Below are 16,052 nucleotides of genomic sequence, written 5' to 3'. Positions count from 1 at the left end.
ATCTACAAAAGATGTTAGATATCATGAATTTTTATCCATAATTTCTTTTTTTGGGAGATAGAATGAGTCGATCTGAAGGGAGATATGAAGATTACTAAATAAAATCAAAGTTTTTTCACATAATACTGCCTGCCAAATTAAATTTACAAGCATGAGGAAGCAGCTTCCATAGAAAAATAATTGTTATAAGAGTCAAAATGTATTGTGTTAGTTACAAAGAAGTGCTAAAGTTCACCTGCACAGAGTTTATTTAGTTCAATTTGTTCTCAAGGCTTGTCCTCTAAATCTTCCCATGAAAGGAAAGACAGCAATGGAACATTTCTTCAAGATCATCAAAGTACTTGAATTATTTAAGGGAGTACCTTTGGCTGGCTGGGTACTACAAAGAGCCAATTAAGGTTGTTCACTACTTTAAAACAGACAAGATAACCAATAGGGAAGACTCTCTCATTATAGGCTTTGAAAGCAATATTTAGGATCATGGACTTTCAGCCTTTAGCAGTGTAAGCACCAAATTGCTTGAATGATTTATACTCTAGAGTGCAAGTATAAGGGGGGCTTTATCAAATTAATGGCCAATACTTGTATTTAGTGGAGTTAAACACTGATATTTAAAAAGTCCATGTGAAGGATGGCCAAGATACATAGGCTTGTGTTGCTGTAATTACCAATAGATTGCCTGCCTTTTCCTACCATGTATGTCTCTTTTTGATACTTTCCAATTCCTCCTGGCTTGGCTGCTCATGTGCCAGTGATGGCCAGGCAGGGAAATGCAAGCCTTTTTGATACCAATTTTTGGCTTCTTTTTATTAATTTTAAAAAAGCTTATTAGGAAAAGAGGGAAGATTGGTTATAAGGGAAAATCGGTAGATTTTTGTAAGATGCATGAGTAAAAAACAGCAATGTAAAAATGTATGTTGTAGTGTAAAAATGTAAAAATATGGTAGCATTAATTATTATAATAAAGATAGTTTGGGCTAGGATGAAAACTTGAGGACAGGTACTTAGTTGGAGTCAGTGGAATTGAATAATGTAGTTATGGATCATCTGTGCACAGGAAATAATTTAATTGAGAAACTCAAAATAATGTTCTAATTTTGAGATATACCTATCTATATCTATACCTATCAAGTAGGAGGGGTAGGAGAGGGAGTGAATATTAACACATTAGACTTTAAGCCATCACCCTAACACATAATATAAATAATGTGATATATGTACATCACATTTATATATACATATCACATTTACTTTTTGTACTCTATTGTGTATACATATATATTGTAAGTTCTTGTCCTTTAGACATTCCATACACAATGAAATACAAAAAGCCATAAAGAAATAAAATTCTTACAAAACCCATAAAAAAGAATGAAATTATATCCTTTGTAGCAACATGGATAAAACTGGAGGCCATTATCTTAAGTGAAACAACTCAGAAACAGGAAGTCAAATACTGCATGTTCTTGCTTATAAGTGGGAGCTAAATAATGTGTACACATGGGTATGGAGTGAGAAAGGATAAATAACGAAGAGACTCAGAGGGTGGAATGGGGAGTGGAAAGAGGAATGAGAAATTACTTAATGGGCACAGTGTACATTATTTGGGTGATGGTTACACTAAAAGCCCAAACATTACTATTGCACAATATGTTTATGTAACAAAACTATAGTTGTGCCCCTTACATTTATACAAATAAAAAATTTAAACGTGGCATATCTTTGAAAGTTCATATAGTATATGTAAGCATTTTATGTTGGGAGGTTTGGGAAAAACGAATTTCTCACATCTCTTTTCTGGATTCAAAACCAACTGAGAAATAGACATAAATAAGATCTGGGATGGGCGTACTAACAAAATACAGGGCTTTCTACTACTTCTTCACCAAGTTTAAATCTTGGTTCTTATCAAGCCAGCCCCATGAAGAAACATGATCTACCCAATGTGCTTTGAGCACAAATGAGCAAAAATGGAAATGCTAAGAGGAGGACAGTGGGGCTCTTGGCTTGTGTACCGACACTGGCTGTTTACTGTATGGAAGTAAAAACTGGGAGAACAAAGGCCGCGAGAAGGCAAAAAGAGAGTTGAGAAAATGGAGCAAGAGGGATGGCTATACGTGAAATAGAGTAATAGAGTAGTAATACTTTAACTCAACCCAATAGAGCAATGTGGAACAATGGATGATGGTATTTTACAATCCCAGATTATATAAATCTTTTCTTTTTTGGGAAGAGTGAATAAGAAAGCAAAGAAAGAAGATTCTCTATTTCTTCTCAAAGAAAGAGAAGAAATGTTACTTTCTATTTCATGGGTAAATGAAAGAATGTATAAAGATGAAGAAAATTTTTATTCCTTGCACTGCTTTGTCATTTTCCTGCTTGAATTATTTAAAACTTTTAGTTGCAATGGACAGAAAATAAAAGTGGCTCAACACACAAGACTTGTACATAAATGTTTATAGCAATTTAATTTGTAATAGCCCCAAAATGGAAAGAATCAAGATGTCCTACAGTAGGTAAATGGTTAAACAAATTGTGGTACATTTGCACCATAGAATATTGTTAAGCAATAAAATGGAATGAATTATTGATATATGCATCAACTTGGATGAATCTAATGGACATTAAGGTGATTGAAAAATAAAGCCAGTCTCAAAGGGTCGTATACTATATTATTTCATTTATATAACATTCTCAAAATGACAAAATTATGGAGATGGGGAACAGATTAGTGATTACCAAAGTTAAGAATGGATAGATTTGATTACAAAAGAGCAACAGGAAGAACTTTGTGGTGATGAAATAATTCTGCATCTCACTTTTGGTGGTGGTTACATGAATATACACACGTGATGAAATGGCATAGAACGATTCACACATATTGCACTAATGTCAATTTCCTGGATTTGATATTATTCTACGGTTACTTAAGAACAACTGGGAAAAACTAGGTGAAGTGTACACAGGACGTCTCTGTACTCTTTTTGCAACTTTGTTTGAATCTATACTTACCTTAGCATAGAGTTAAAAATTTGGCTCAAATGAAAAAGGGAATTACTTGGTTTATGGAATTTGGCAGTGCAGGAGTTGAATCTAGGTAGCCTCAGGCAAACCTGGATTCAGGAGCTCACACAATGTCATCTGGAGCTTTTTCTCTTTTTCCTTTTCTAGGTTCTGCTCACTTTTCCGTGTTGACTTAATTCTCTAGACAGCTTTCTCCATGAAGCTGGGAAAGACACCAGAGATTAAGGCTTACATGATTCTTATACCTTGTAACCTGGGACACAAAGTCTCTTACAATATTAGGGAAGACTAAATTTTGGATTAATTCTCTTGGAACCAATCACTGTTGTCGGGAAGACCTTTTATGATTATTACACTGATGGGCCTTAATGTGCTGGGGAAAAACAGGTATGTTTGTGTGTGTGTGTGAGTGGAGTGTGTGTCTTCACGTGTGTGTGCACACAAGGATAGCTCCATTGGGATCTCACTGAGGAAAGGAATGGTTTCCCAAAGAAGTGAGATGTTTTAATCAGAGTCAGGTTACATGGACCTGGCAAAATAGCAGATATCTACTATACTACTCAAATATCACAGTGTAGATATGAACAAATACTTGATACTCTAACTTGTAAAACATTTAAGTATTACTATAACAAAGAATGTTTACAGGTTTAAATGTTACTTACTTTTGGAAAGAAAAGGCTGGAAAGACTGAACAAAATTTAGTAATTAACCCAAAGCCTAAAAGAAATATAGTTCCAGGATGAGTGGCAAAATTAATCTCACCATTGTATTATAAGTGAAGATGGTCAGAAATTCACCATAGTCTTTAAATTATATAGGAAACTAAGGTTTTATATGTAAAATGATTAGTAGTTGAAACAGCTTAAAGTTTTAGAAAAAAAGTACAGGCAGTCTAATGTTGATCTAATAATTAAAAATACCCATGTATGCATTCAAACTTAGAAAATACCTTTTATATAGGCCCAAAGCCCACTGTGATGATTATTAAGCTCAGTGGTAGATGGGGATGTTTTACTGAGTTGGGATCATTTTAGGTAATACTCCGTAGCACAAGATGGTGAAGAGGTTGTTGGTTGCCAGGGATGTACACTGAGTGAGAAGATTCTCTTCAAGGTGTAGGAGCAGAGCTAACATAAGACCAATAGAATAGTTTGATCCTTCAGACTTAATTTGAGTAGATTAATATTTTTAACTTGATATGAAGAATTCAGGGGAACAGAGAACTTGGGAGAAAAGAACATTTTGAAGTAGCATTTTGTATTGATTAAGAACTGTGGTGGAAGTTAAGAATCTACATTAACAATTGTTATTGGGAAGAACAGGAGGGGTTAAAAATTTTTAAAAAGACTTAAAATTATTCTGAAATAACCACACTAAGGAGATAATGGTAAAGGGATGTGTGCCAAGGGTGGTGATATTAGAAAGGATTTCCAGCATTTCATATTTGAGAAGTGGCTTGCAGAGGGGAAGTTTATTCTGCAGAGATGAGAAATAAGGCTGAAGACAGTATTTGTGTCCAAGGTTCTGATCATAGAACTATTTTCCTCTCATGTGTCTACTCTTCTTCATTATACAGATACCTTTCACCTTCCACCTTGTTAAAAGTATAAGAATGCATATATATTTTTAAATTTTGACTTCCGAAAAAAATACAGATACTCCTCCACTTTTAATGGGGTTACGTCTTGATAAACCCATTGTAAATTTAAAGTCTTGTTAAGTCGAACTCTGTGGCTGACTGGGAGCTACGGCTTGCTGCTGCTGCCCAGCATTGTGAGAGAACCCGTACAACTATTCTGTTTTTCACTTTTAGTACAGTGTTAAATACATTACATGAGATATTCAGTACTTTATTATAAAATAGCCTTTGTGTCAGATGATTTTGCTCAACTGTCGGTTAATAAAATTATTCTGAGCACGTTTAAGGTAGGCTGGGTTAAGTTATGTTTGTAAGTTAGATACATTAAATGCATTTTTGACTCACAATATTTTCAGCTTATTATGGGTTTATCAGGATATAACCCGAGGAGCATCTGTATGTACATATAAATGACAGAAATACCTCAGAACTAAAGTTCCCCAACAGGTCTTAACTTCAGGGTCTAATCCCTATAGTGGCTGTTATGTAGAACTTGCCATTTACAAGGATTGAGTGATTTGTAAGATGATGTTCATTCAGAGAAGTATGGACTATCTATCAATTACTACCTTTTGGGGGAAGTCACAGGAGGCGATAAGCTTAGTACTCAGCATATGCATTAAAAAAACAACTGCCCTGTGCTAATTCCTGAAACATACGTTTATATTTTGTCTTAACATCCCAGTTGTGTCTTCAGACTTTGAATATGGAGTCTTAACACAAAAAAGTTTAGGATGTAAACCAGTGGTTTTGTAACATATCTTACCTTGAGTGGTTAACAACTTATGGGCAAGTTGTGAATATGCAAAAAGCATTATATGTGTGAAAGTTTGATTGTAAAAGAAACAACATCCTTGAAAAATCAGTCCATAGGATTTGTGAATGCCTTCAGGGATACTAATGACTTTTCTACATGTACTAATAACAATACTTTATTTTTGTTTTAATTTTTTTAATTTTCTGAGATGGAGTCTCATTCTGTGCCCAAGCTGGAGTACAGTGGCACAATCTCAGCTCAGTGCTACCTCCGCCTTCTGGGTACTAGTGATTCTCCCGCCTTAGCCTCCTGAGTAGCTGGGATTACAGGTGCCTGCCACCATGCCTGACTAATTTTTATTTTCAGTAGAGACGAGATTTCACCATATTGGCCAGGCTGGTCTTGAACTCCTGACCTAAAGTGATCTACCTGCTTTGGCCTCCCAAAGTGCTGGGATTACAGGTGTGAGTCATTGGGTCCAGCCCATTTTTGTTTTCAATATAAACAATGTTAGCTAGATATAATTTGCTTATAATTATAAAATACATTGAATAAATCTCAAATCTGGATATAATTTACTGAACTTCACCCACAAATTAAAGCTAATTACCAGTCACAAGTCAACAGGTGACTCAAATTTGTTTTCTGTAGTAGAGATGCTTTTTGTATAGCCATCCATATGCAGTGTTAGCCACACTGTAGATAGAGGTATTTTATACCAACTGTAGTTCAAAAATCCCAATTCTGCTACTGTGGAATTTCACAGCTGTGGAATTTTTGGCAAATTACTTAATTTTTCCAAGCATCTTTTTCAATTAGAAAACTAAATATGTTATTTAGAAATCATCATCTGAAATCCTCATGGCTAGGTGTTTTATAATTCAGTATTTTTTTTTGTTTCAGAAATGCAATATAGTGCATATACTGTATTTATATATAACACCCTCACCCCACTGGGGTCTGGGCTAATACTCTATAACTGAACATTAACATTTCTGCAGCAAAGCCTCTGAATGTTTGTACTAAGTAGGGTAAAGACAATTAATAGACTCATATTAGCAGAAGTCAGGTTTTACTGACAAAAATTATACAAAACCTGATTTTCAAAATCTGTGAAGTTTTGGAATTGAATAAGAAGTTGAACATCTGTAACACTTACTTTAAAAATTATTTAATTGATAAAACTTACACATATTTATCATGTTCAACATGAAATGTAGCATCTACTTTAAACGCTTGTTTGAGGAATAAGTGAAAAATACATTTAAAACATTTATTATGTAAGAGCTCAAAAAAGTATGACTATTATAATGTGCTCATTAAGAAATGTGGACTGAGGGCCCCTTTGCAAATAAGGGGTCACTTTATAAGGCTTGTGATTGGAAGTTGGTCTCAAAGTATGGTCAGACTATCCTATCTGATTCCAGAATTTGCAACTTCATTAACACCAAAGCTCTTGTTGAGCAGTTACTGTAGATATTTCCAAGTTATTTAAATATGAAAGAGTCAAAGCATAAAACAAAATGCAGTTGTTATAAATATGAATCCCTCTTCAGTTTAACAATGATATATACATATACATGTATATGTGTATATATGTGTAGTCAGTTCTGCTATGTATATATATACAGCATGTATATCTATATAGCATGTTTTCTGTAGATGCTTTTATATGTATACATGTATACATATAAATGTAGTTTTGCTGTATATATGTGTGTGCGTGTATAAATATATATATACAGAGTCCGTTCTGCTGTAACTATTTTTAAAGTACAAATTTGCTCCTATGGCATTGGTACATTAGGAAACCATTTGAGCCTAATGTGAGTTTTGTACCTGGTTACACAAGCTTACATCTGGATGAAACATTAGGTGAATAGAAAGCTGTACTCAGAGGTACCAAGCTACATCAGAATATTCAAAATGAACATAACTCACGACAGTGGGCCACAGCCATCTGCATCTGGCATTATAAATTCTTGTCTGAAATCGGACCACCCTCCTTGCATAACTTTGCATAGCATTTTGTGTTTTAGGAACACATACACCATGTTATAGCAGTGCTGTTGTTCACGACATTTGGTGTGTACTTTACCTACCTTTGGCATGTAAGCAAAGTCAAGTATAAGGAATGTAAGAACATGTTCTTCAATTTTAAAAGGTAGGAAAGCATAATATAATCTTATTTTTTAAAATGTTACTCTGCAAAAAACAAAATTTATTTTACTTAGGTCTTAATAAAAGTGAATGAGAAAGATTGGTAGAATTAGAATTAATGTATTGAAAGTGATTATTTCAATATGATAAATAAAATGACTCTCTTGAATATATTCCATTAAATCTCTACCATCATAACTTTCTAATTTCTGTCAATTTTATAACCATTATTAATTTAGAACATTGTTGTTCCAAGTATGTTTTTAGGGATAGCACTAGTTCTTTAATGAAAGGATTTTTTAAAATATAAAGAAATGTCACTTTTTTCAGATTCATAAGCAAGTATGCAGTGACTAAATGAGGCTTTAAAATACTCCACCAAAGGAAAAAAATAAGAAAAAGAATACCCTGGACAAAATCTGATAATTGTATTCAGTGTTATAATAATGAGGGTTCAATATAGTATTCTCACACAATTTTTAAAAACTTCAGCGTTTTAAAAGTAATTTGAAAATTACTGGGTTAAGTAAAACAAGACTCTTGGTTATGAGACTTCAGGGGCTTATATTGTCAATGTGCACAATCAGTCTCCCAGTATGCTGCATTTTCCACCCTTCTTTGACCTGGAACCCTTTCCTTGGCAGGGAATCCCAGGTAAGCTGTGTTCTGTGGAACATGCATAACACATCATGATGTAGAAATAACAGTGACTGACTACTCCAATATTTTCAGAAATGCTGAACAGTGTAGCTCAAAAGAGACCATCATCTACGTTTCTCTCGATATATTTACTATATAAAAATTGTTATCAGCAGCATTATGAAATTCACACTTAAAAATTTTAGAAATGTGTCCACCATGGTTTTAAATGTGAATGAAAATGAAAAGTGTGGGGGCGGAGCAAGATGGCCGAATAGGAGCAGCTCCAGTCTCCAACTCCAGGCGCGAGCGACACAGAAGACAGGTGATTTCTGCATTTTCAACTGAGGGACTGGGTTTATCTCAATAGGGAGTGCCTGACAATCAGTGCTGGTCAGCTGCTGCAGCCCGACCAGCGAGAGCTAAAGTAGGGTGAGGCATCGCCTCACCTGCGAAGCTCAAGGGGGAAGGGAATCCCTTTTCCTAGCCAGGGGAACTGAGACACACAACACCTGGAAAATCGGGTAACTCCCACCCCAATACTGCACTCTACCAAGGATCTTAGCAAACGGGCATACCAGGAGACTATATCCCACACCTGGCCGGGAGGGTCCCATGCCCAGGGAGCCTCCCTCATTGCTAGCACAGCAGTCTGCGATCTCGCAGCAAGGCAGCAGCGAGGCTGGGGGAGGGACGCCCGCCATTGCTGAGGCTTAAGTAGATAAACAAAGCGGCTGGGAAGCTCGAATTGGGTGGAGCTCACAGCAGCTCAAGGAGTCCTGCCTGTCTCTGTAGACTCCACCTCTGGGGACAGGGCACAGCTAAACAACAGCAACAACAACAACAAAAAGCAGCTGAAACCTCTGCAGACGCAAACGACTCTGTCTGACAGCTTTGAAGTGAGCAGTGGATCTCCCAACACGGAGGTTGAGATCTGAAAAGGGACAGACTACCTGCTCAAGTGGGTCCCTGACCCCTGAGTAGCCTAACTGGGAGACATCCCCCACTAGGGGCAGACCGACACCCCACACCTCACACGGTGGAGTACACCCCTGAGAGGAAGCTTCCATAGCAAGAATCAGACAGGTACACTTGCTGTTCAGCAATATTCTATCTTCTGCAGTCTCTGCTGCTGATACCCAGGCAAACAGGGTCTGGAGTGGACCTCAAGCAATCTCCAACAGACCTACAGCTGAGGGTCCTGACTGTTAGAAGGAAAACTAACAAACAGGAAGGACACCCACACCAAAACCCCATCAGTACGTCACCATCATCAAAGACCAGAGGCAGATAAAACCACAAAGATGGGGAAAAAGCAGGGCAGAAACGCTGGAAATTCAAAAAATCAGAGTGCATCGCCCCCTGCAAAGGAGCACAGCTCATCGCCAGCAACGGATCAAAGCTGGACGGAGAATGACTTTGACGAGATGAGAGAAGAAGGCTTCAGTCCATCAAACTTCTCAGAGCTAAAGGAGGAATTACGTACCCAGCGCAAAGAAACTAGAAATCTTGAAAAAAAAGTGGAAGAATTGATAACTAGAATAATTAATGCAGAGAAGGACATAAACGAATGGACAGAGATGAAAACCATGACACGAGAAATACGTGACAAATGCACAAGCTTCAGTAACTGACTCGATCAACTGGAAGAAAGAGTATCAGCGATTGAGGATCAAATGAATGAAATGAAGTGAGAAGAGAAACCTAAAGAAAAAAGAAGAAAAAGAAATGAACAAAGCCTGCAAGAAGTATGGGATTATGTAAAAAGACCAAATCTACGTCTGATTGGGGTGCCTGAAAGTGAGGGGGAAAATGGAACCAAGTTGGAAAACACTCTTCAGGATATCATCCAGGAGAACTTCCCCAACCTAGTAGGGCAAGCCAACATTCAAATTCAGGAAATACAGAGAATGCCACAAAGATACTCCTCGAGAAGAGCAACTCCAAGACACATAATTGCCAGATTCACCAAAGTTGAAATGAAGGAAAAAATCTTAAGGGCAGCCAGAGAGAAAGGTCAGGTTACCCACAAAGGGAAGCCCATCAGACTAACAGCAGATCTCTCGGCAGAAACTCTACAAGCCAGAAGAGAGTGGGGGCCAATATTCAACATTCTTAAAGAAAAGAATCTTAAACCCAGAATTTCATATCCAGCCAAACTAAGTTTCATAAGTGAAGGAGAAATAAAATCCTTTACAGATAAGCAAATGCTTAGAGATTTTGTCGCCACCAGGCCTGCCTTACAAGAGACCCTGAAGGAAGCACTAAACATGGAAAGGAACATCCGGTACCAGCCATTGCAAAAACATGCCAAAATGTAAAGACCATCGAGGCTAGGAAGAAACTGCATCAACTAACGAGCAAAATAACCAGTTAATATCATAATGGCAGGATCAAGTTCACACATAACAATATTAACCTTAAATGTAAATGGACTAAATGCTCCAATTAAAAGACACAGACTGGCAAACTGGATAAAGAGTCAAGACCCATCAGTCTGCTGTATTCAGGAGACCCATCTCACATGCAGAGACATACATAGACTCAAAATAAAGGGATGGAGGAAGGTCTACCAAGCAAATGGAGAACAAAAAAAAGCAGGGGTTGCAATACTAGTCTCTGATAAAACAGACTTTAAACCATCAAAGATCAAAAGACACAAAGAAGGCCATTACATAATGGTAAAGGGATCAATTCAACAGGAAGAGCTAACTATCCTAAATACATATGCACCCAATACAGGAGTACCCAGATTCATAAAGCAAGTCCTTAGAGACTTACAAAGAGACTTAGACTCCCATACAATAATAATGGGAGACTTCAACACTCCACTGTCAACATTAGACAGATCAACGAGACAGAAAGTAAACAAGGATATCTAGGAATTGAACTCATCTCTGCACCAAGCAGACTTAATAGACATCTACAGAACTCTTCACCCCAAATCAACAGAATATACATTCTACTCAGCACCACATCACACTTATTCCAAAATTGACCACATAATTGGAAGTAAAGCACTCCTCAGCAAATGTACAAGAACAGAAATTATAACAAACTGTCTCTCAGACCACAGTGCAATCAAACTAGAACTCAGAACTAAGAAACTCAATCAAAACCGCTCAACTACATGGAAACTCAATAACCTGCTCCTGAATGACTAATGGGTACATAACGAAATGAAGGCAGAAATAAAGATGTTCTTTGAAACCAATGAGAACAAAGATACAACATACCAGAATCTCTGGGACACATTTAAAGCAGTGTGTAGAGGGAAATTTATAGCACTAAATGCCCACAAGAGGAAGCTGGAAAGATCTAAAATTGACACTCTAACATCACAATTAAAAGAACTAGAGAAGCAAGAACAAATACGTTCAAAAGCTAGCAGAAGGCAAGAAATAACTAAGATCAGAGCAGAACTGACGGAGATAGAGATACAAAAAACTCTCCAAAAAATCAGTGAATCCAATGGTTTTTTGAAAAGATCAACAAAATTGATAGACCGCTAGCAAGACTAATAAAGAAGAAAAGAGAGAAGAATCAAATAGATGCAATAAAAAATGATAAAGGGGATATCACCACCGACCCCACAGAAATACAAACTACCATCAGAGAATACTATAAACACGTCTACGCAAATAAACTAGAAAATCTAGAAGAAATGGATAATTTCCTGGACACTTACACTCTCCCAAGACTAAACCAGGAAGAAGCTGAATCCCTGAATAGACCAAAAGCAGGCTCTGAAATTGAGGTAATAATTAATAGCCTACCAATGAAAAAAAGTCCAGGACCAGATGGAGTCACAGCTGAATTCTACCAGAGGTACAAGGAGGAGCTGGTACCATTCTTTCTGAAACTATTCCAATCAACAGAAAAAGAAGGAATCCTCCCTAACTCATTTTATGAGGCTAACATCATCCTGATACCAAAGCCTGGCAGAGACACAACAAAAAAAGAGAATTTTAGACCAATATCCCTGATGAACATCGATGCAAAAATCCTCAATAAAATACTGGCAAACCAGATCCAGCAGCACATCAAAAAGCTTATCTACCATGATCAAGTGGGCTTCAGCCCTGGGATGCAAGGCTGGTTCAACATATGCAAGTCAATAAACATAATCCAGCATATAAACAGAACCAAAGACAAGAACCACATGATTATCTCAATAGATGCAGAAAAGGCCTTTGACAAAATTCAACAGCCCTTCATGCTAAAAATGCTCAATAAATTCGGTATTGATGGAACATATCTCAAAATAATAAGAGCTATTTATGACAAACCCACAGCCAATATCATACTGAATGGGCAAAAACTGGAAAAATTCCCTTTGAAAACTGGCACAAGACAGGGATGCCCTCTCTCACCACTCCTGTTCAACATAGTGTTGGAAGTTCTGGCTAGGGCAATCAGGCAAGAGAAAGAAATAAAGCATATTCAGTTAGGAAAAGAAGAAGTCAAATTGTCCCTGTTTGCAGATGACATGATTGTATATTTAGAAAACCCCATTGTCTCAGCCCCAAATCTCCTTAAGCTGATAAGAAACTTCAGCAAAGTCTCAGGATACAAAATTAATGTGCAAAATCACAAGCATTCTTATACACCAGTAACAGACAAACAGAGAGCCAAATCATGAATGAACTTCCATTCACAATTGCTTCAAAGAGAATGAAATACCTAGGAATCCAACTTACAAGGGATGTAAAGGACCTCTTCAAGGAGAACTACAAACCACTGCTCAGTGAAATAAGACAAGACACAAACAAATGGAAGAACATACCATGCTCATGGATAGGAAGAATCAATATAGTGAAAATGGCCATACTGCCCAAGGTAATTTATAGATTCAATGCCATCCCCATCAAGCTACCAATGAGTTTCTTCACAGAATTGGAAAAAACTGCTTTAAAGTTCATATGGAACCAAAAAAGAGCCCGCATTGCCAAGACAATCCTAAGTCAAAAGAACAAAGCTGGAGGCATCGTGCTACCTGACTTCAAACTATACTACAAGGCTACAGTAACCAAAACAGCATGGTACTGGTACCAAAACAGAGATATAGACCAATGGAACAGAACAGAGCCCTCAGAAATAACACCACACATCTACAGCCATCTGATCTTTGACAAACCTGACAAAAACAAGAAATGGGGAAAGGATTCCCTATTTAATAAATGGTGCTGGGAAAATTGGCTAGCCATAAGTAGAAAGCTGAAACTGGATCCTTTCCTTAATCCTTATACGAAAATTAATTCAAGATGGATTAGAGACTTAAATGTTAGACCTAATACCATAAAAACCCTAGAAGAAAACCTAGGTAATACCATTCAGGACATAGGCATGGGCAAGTACTTCATGTTTAAAACACCAAAAGCAATGGCAACAAAAACCAAAATTGACAAATGGGGTCTAATTAAACTAAAGAGCTTCTGCACAGCAAAAGAAACTACCATCAGAGTGAACAGGCAACCTACAGAATGGGAGAAAATTTTTGCAATCTTCTCATCTGACAAAGGGCTAATATCCAGAACTACAAATAACTCAAACAAATTTACAAGAAAAAAACAAACAACCCCATCCAAAAGTGGGCAAAGGATATGAACAGACAGTTCTCAAAAGAAGACATTCATACAGCCAACAGACACATAAAAAAATGCTCATCATCACTGGCCATCAGAGAAATGCAAATCAAAACCACAATGAGATATCATCTCACACCAGTTAGAATGGCGATCATTAAAAAGTCAGGAAACAACAGATGCTGGAGAGGATGTGGAGTAATAGGAACACTTTTACACTGTTGGTGGGATTGTAAACTAGTTCAACCATTCTGGAAAACAGTATGGAGATTCCTCAAGGATCTAGGACTAGATGTACAATATGACCCAGCCATCCCATTACTGGGGATATACGCAAAGGATTATAAATCATGCTGTTATAAAGACACATGCACACGTATATGTATTGTGGCACTATTCACAATAGCAAAGACGAATCAACCCAAATGTCCATCAGTGACAGACTGGATGAAGAAAATGTGGCACATATAAACCATGGAATACTATGCAGCCATAAAAAAGGATGAGTTTGTGTCCTTGGTAGGGACATGGATGCAGCTGGAAAGCATCATTCTCAGCAAACTATCGCAAGAACAGAAAACCAAACACCGCATGTTCTCACTCATAGGTGGGAACTGAACAATGAGATCACTTGGACTCGGGAAGGGGAACATCACACACCAGGGCCTATCACGGGGAGGGGGGGGGGAAGGATTGCATTGGGAGTTATAGCTGATGTAAATGACGAGTTGATGGGTGCTGACGAGTTGATGGGTGCAGCACGCCAACATGGCACAGGTATACATATGTAACAAATCTGCACGTTATCCACTTGTACCCTAGAACTTAAAGTATAATAAAAAAAAAATGAAAAGTGCAAAACAATATAAAAAGTATGATCCTATTTTCATAGAAAATCCCCAAGAATATAGGAATATAGATCTAGATCTCTTTCTCTCTCTGTGTGTATATATATATATGACAAAAGTAAATGTCTAGGCATGGTACCTAAACTATTAGGTTGGTGCAAAAGTAATTGCGTTTTTTGCCATTGAAAGTACTGACAAAAATCGCAATTACTTTTGCACCAACCTAATATTAACAGTGGTTACACCTGGGAATGATATTAATAGGAGATGAGGAGGAAGCACATTTACTTCATACCATTCTGTATCATTTTCTAGAAGAACATTTTTTAAAAATAAAAATTAGTTATTTTAGTTAAAATATATCTCTGATGTTACCAACACAAAGTTTTAAGGTGATGGATATGCTAAAATCCTGACTTGATCATTGCACATTGTATACCTATATCAACATATCACATTGTACCCCATATATGTACAATTATTATGTACTAATTAAAAGTACATATATTAATTTTTTAAGAAATAATCAATTAAAAATCAAACCGTGCTGTTAGAAGTTAGGATAGCTGTTACCCTTGAGGGAGGTGGTGACTGGGAGAAGGTGTAAGGGAGTCTTCCGAGGTATGGATAATTTTCTATTTCATCATTTGAGTGCTGGTTACATGGGCATGTTCACTTTGTGAAAATTCATGGTTACATATTCACTTATGATTGATCTACTTTTTACATAAGGCCCACTTAAAAATGTTTTCACAGTGACTTATCAAATAGCATTCTTGTTTTAGTTTAAATTCATAGTTAATCGCCTTCTTTTCCCACATTCATTATGGTTTATTCCCCCTAACTTCCCGTTAATATAGTTCTATGACAAAGGCCCTTTTATTAATTTTTATAGAAGGCCAAATCTCTACCTGATAAAAATGGTATATAAGAAAATTGTGCTCATACCTTATGGTATGAGGAGGACCATGAGGTCTAGTCACTTATTAATCATGGTAGCCACCACGCATCACTATCTGGTAAAAAGATTTCTTTTACCTAAAATTGAAAGGAATACAGAGGTGAAAGTGATTGTTAAACAGGCAACACACTCAAAAGCCAAATGACGAAGGGACCAAAAAAAAAAAAAGTGTGTATGGTGGTTTTCCATATGACAGATCCTGAAGATGCTCTATAAATATGGAATCACCAGTGTCAGAGCTGAAAGGGACCTTAAAGATTATTCTCACACTCTCCCAACCAGATTTTAAGTGGAAAAACTTGATTAGCTGAAAGGCTTAAAATGTTTCAGCTTGTTTGCTTTGATGTGAAGGGTCCTGTGCTGCATAAAATTAAAAGTGCATTTGGCCAAATGTGTTACATTCAGCAAACAAACAGGACAGGCAAGGCAAGAAAAC

General features: G+C 36.9%; 1 long non-coding RNA gene across 1 annotated transcript in view; it reads right to left on the bottom strand.

The window, feature by feature from the left end:
* The window catches only part of LOC112606968, a 48,260-nt gene extending 32,550 nt beyond the window's left edge, over window positions 1-15,710 (bottom strand). The window contains exon 1 of the long non-coding RNA XR_003115716.1: window positions 15,604-15,710. This is a non-coding gene — a long non-coding RNA (uncharacterized LOC112606968). The remainder of the gene's footprint in view (window positions 1-15,603) is intronic.
* Between the last annotated feature and the right edge of the window lie 342 nt (window positions 15,711-16,052).

Source organism: Theropithecus gelada, chromosome 14 (genome assembly GCF_003255815.1).
Source record: "Theropithecus gelada isolate Dixy chromosome 14, Tgel_1.0, whole genome shotgun sequence".
Taxonomy (NCBI): Eukaryota; Metazoa; Chordata; class Mammalia; order Primates; family Cercopithecidae; genus Theropithecus; species Theropithecus gelada.
Note: the sequence above shows the minus strand (reverse complement) of the source record. Positions and strands in the feature narration are given on the sequence as shown.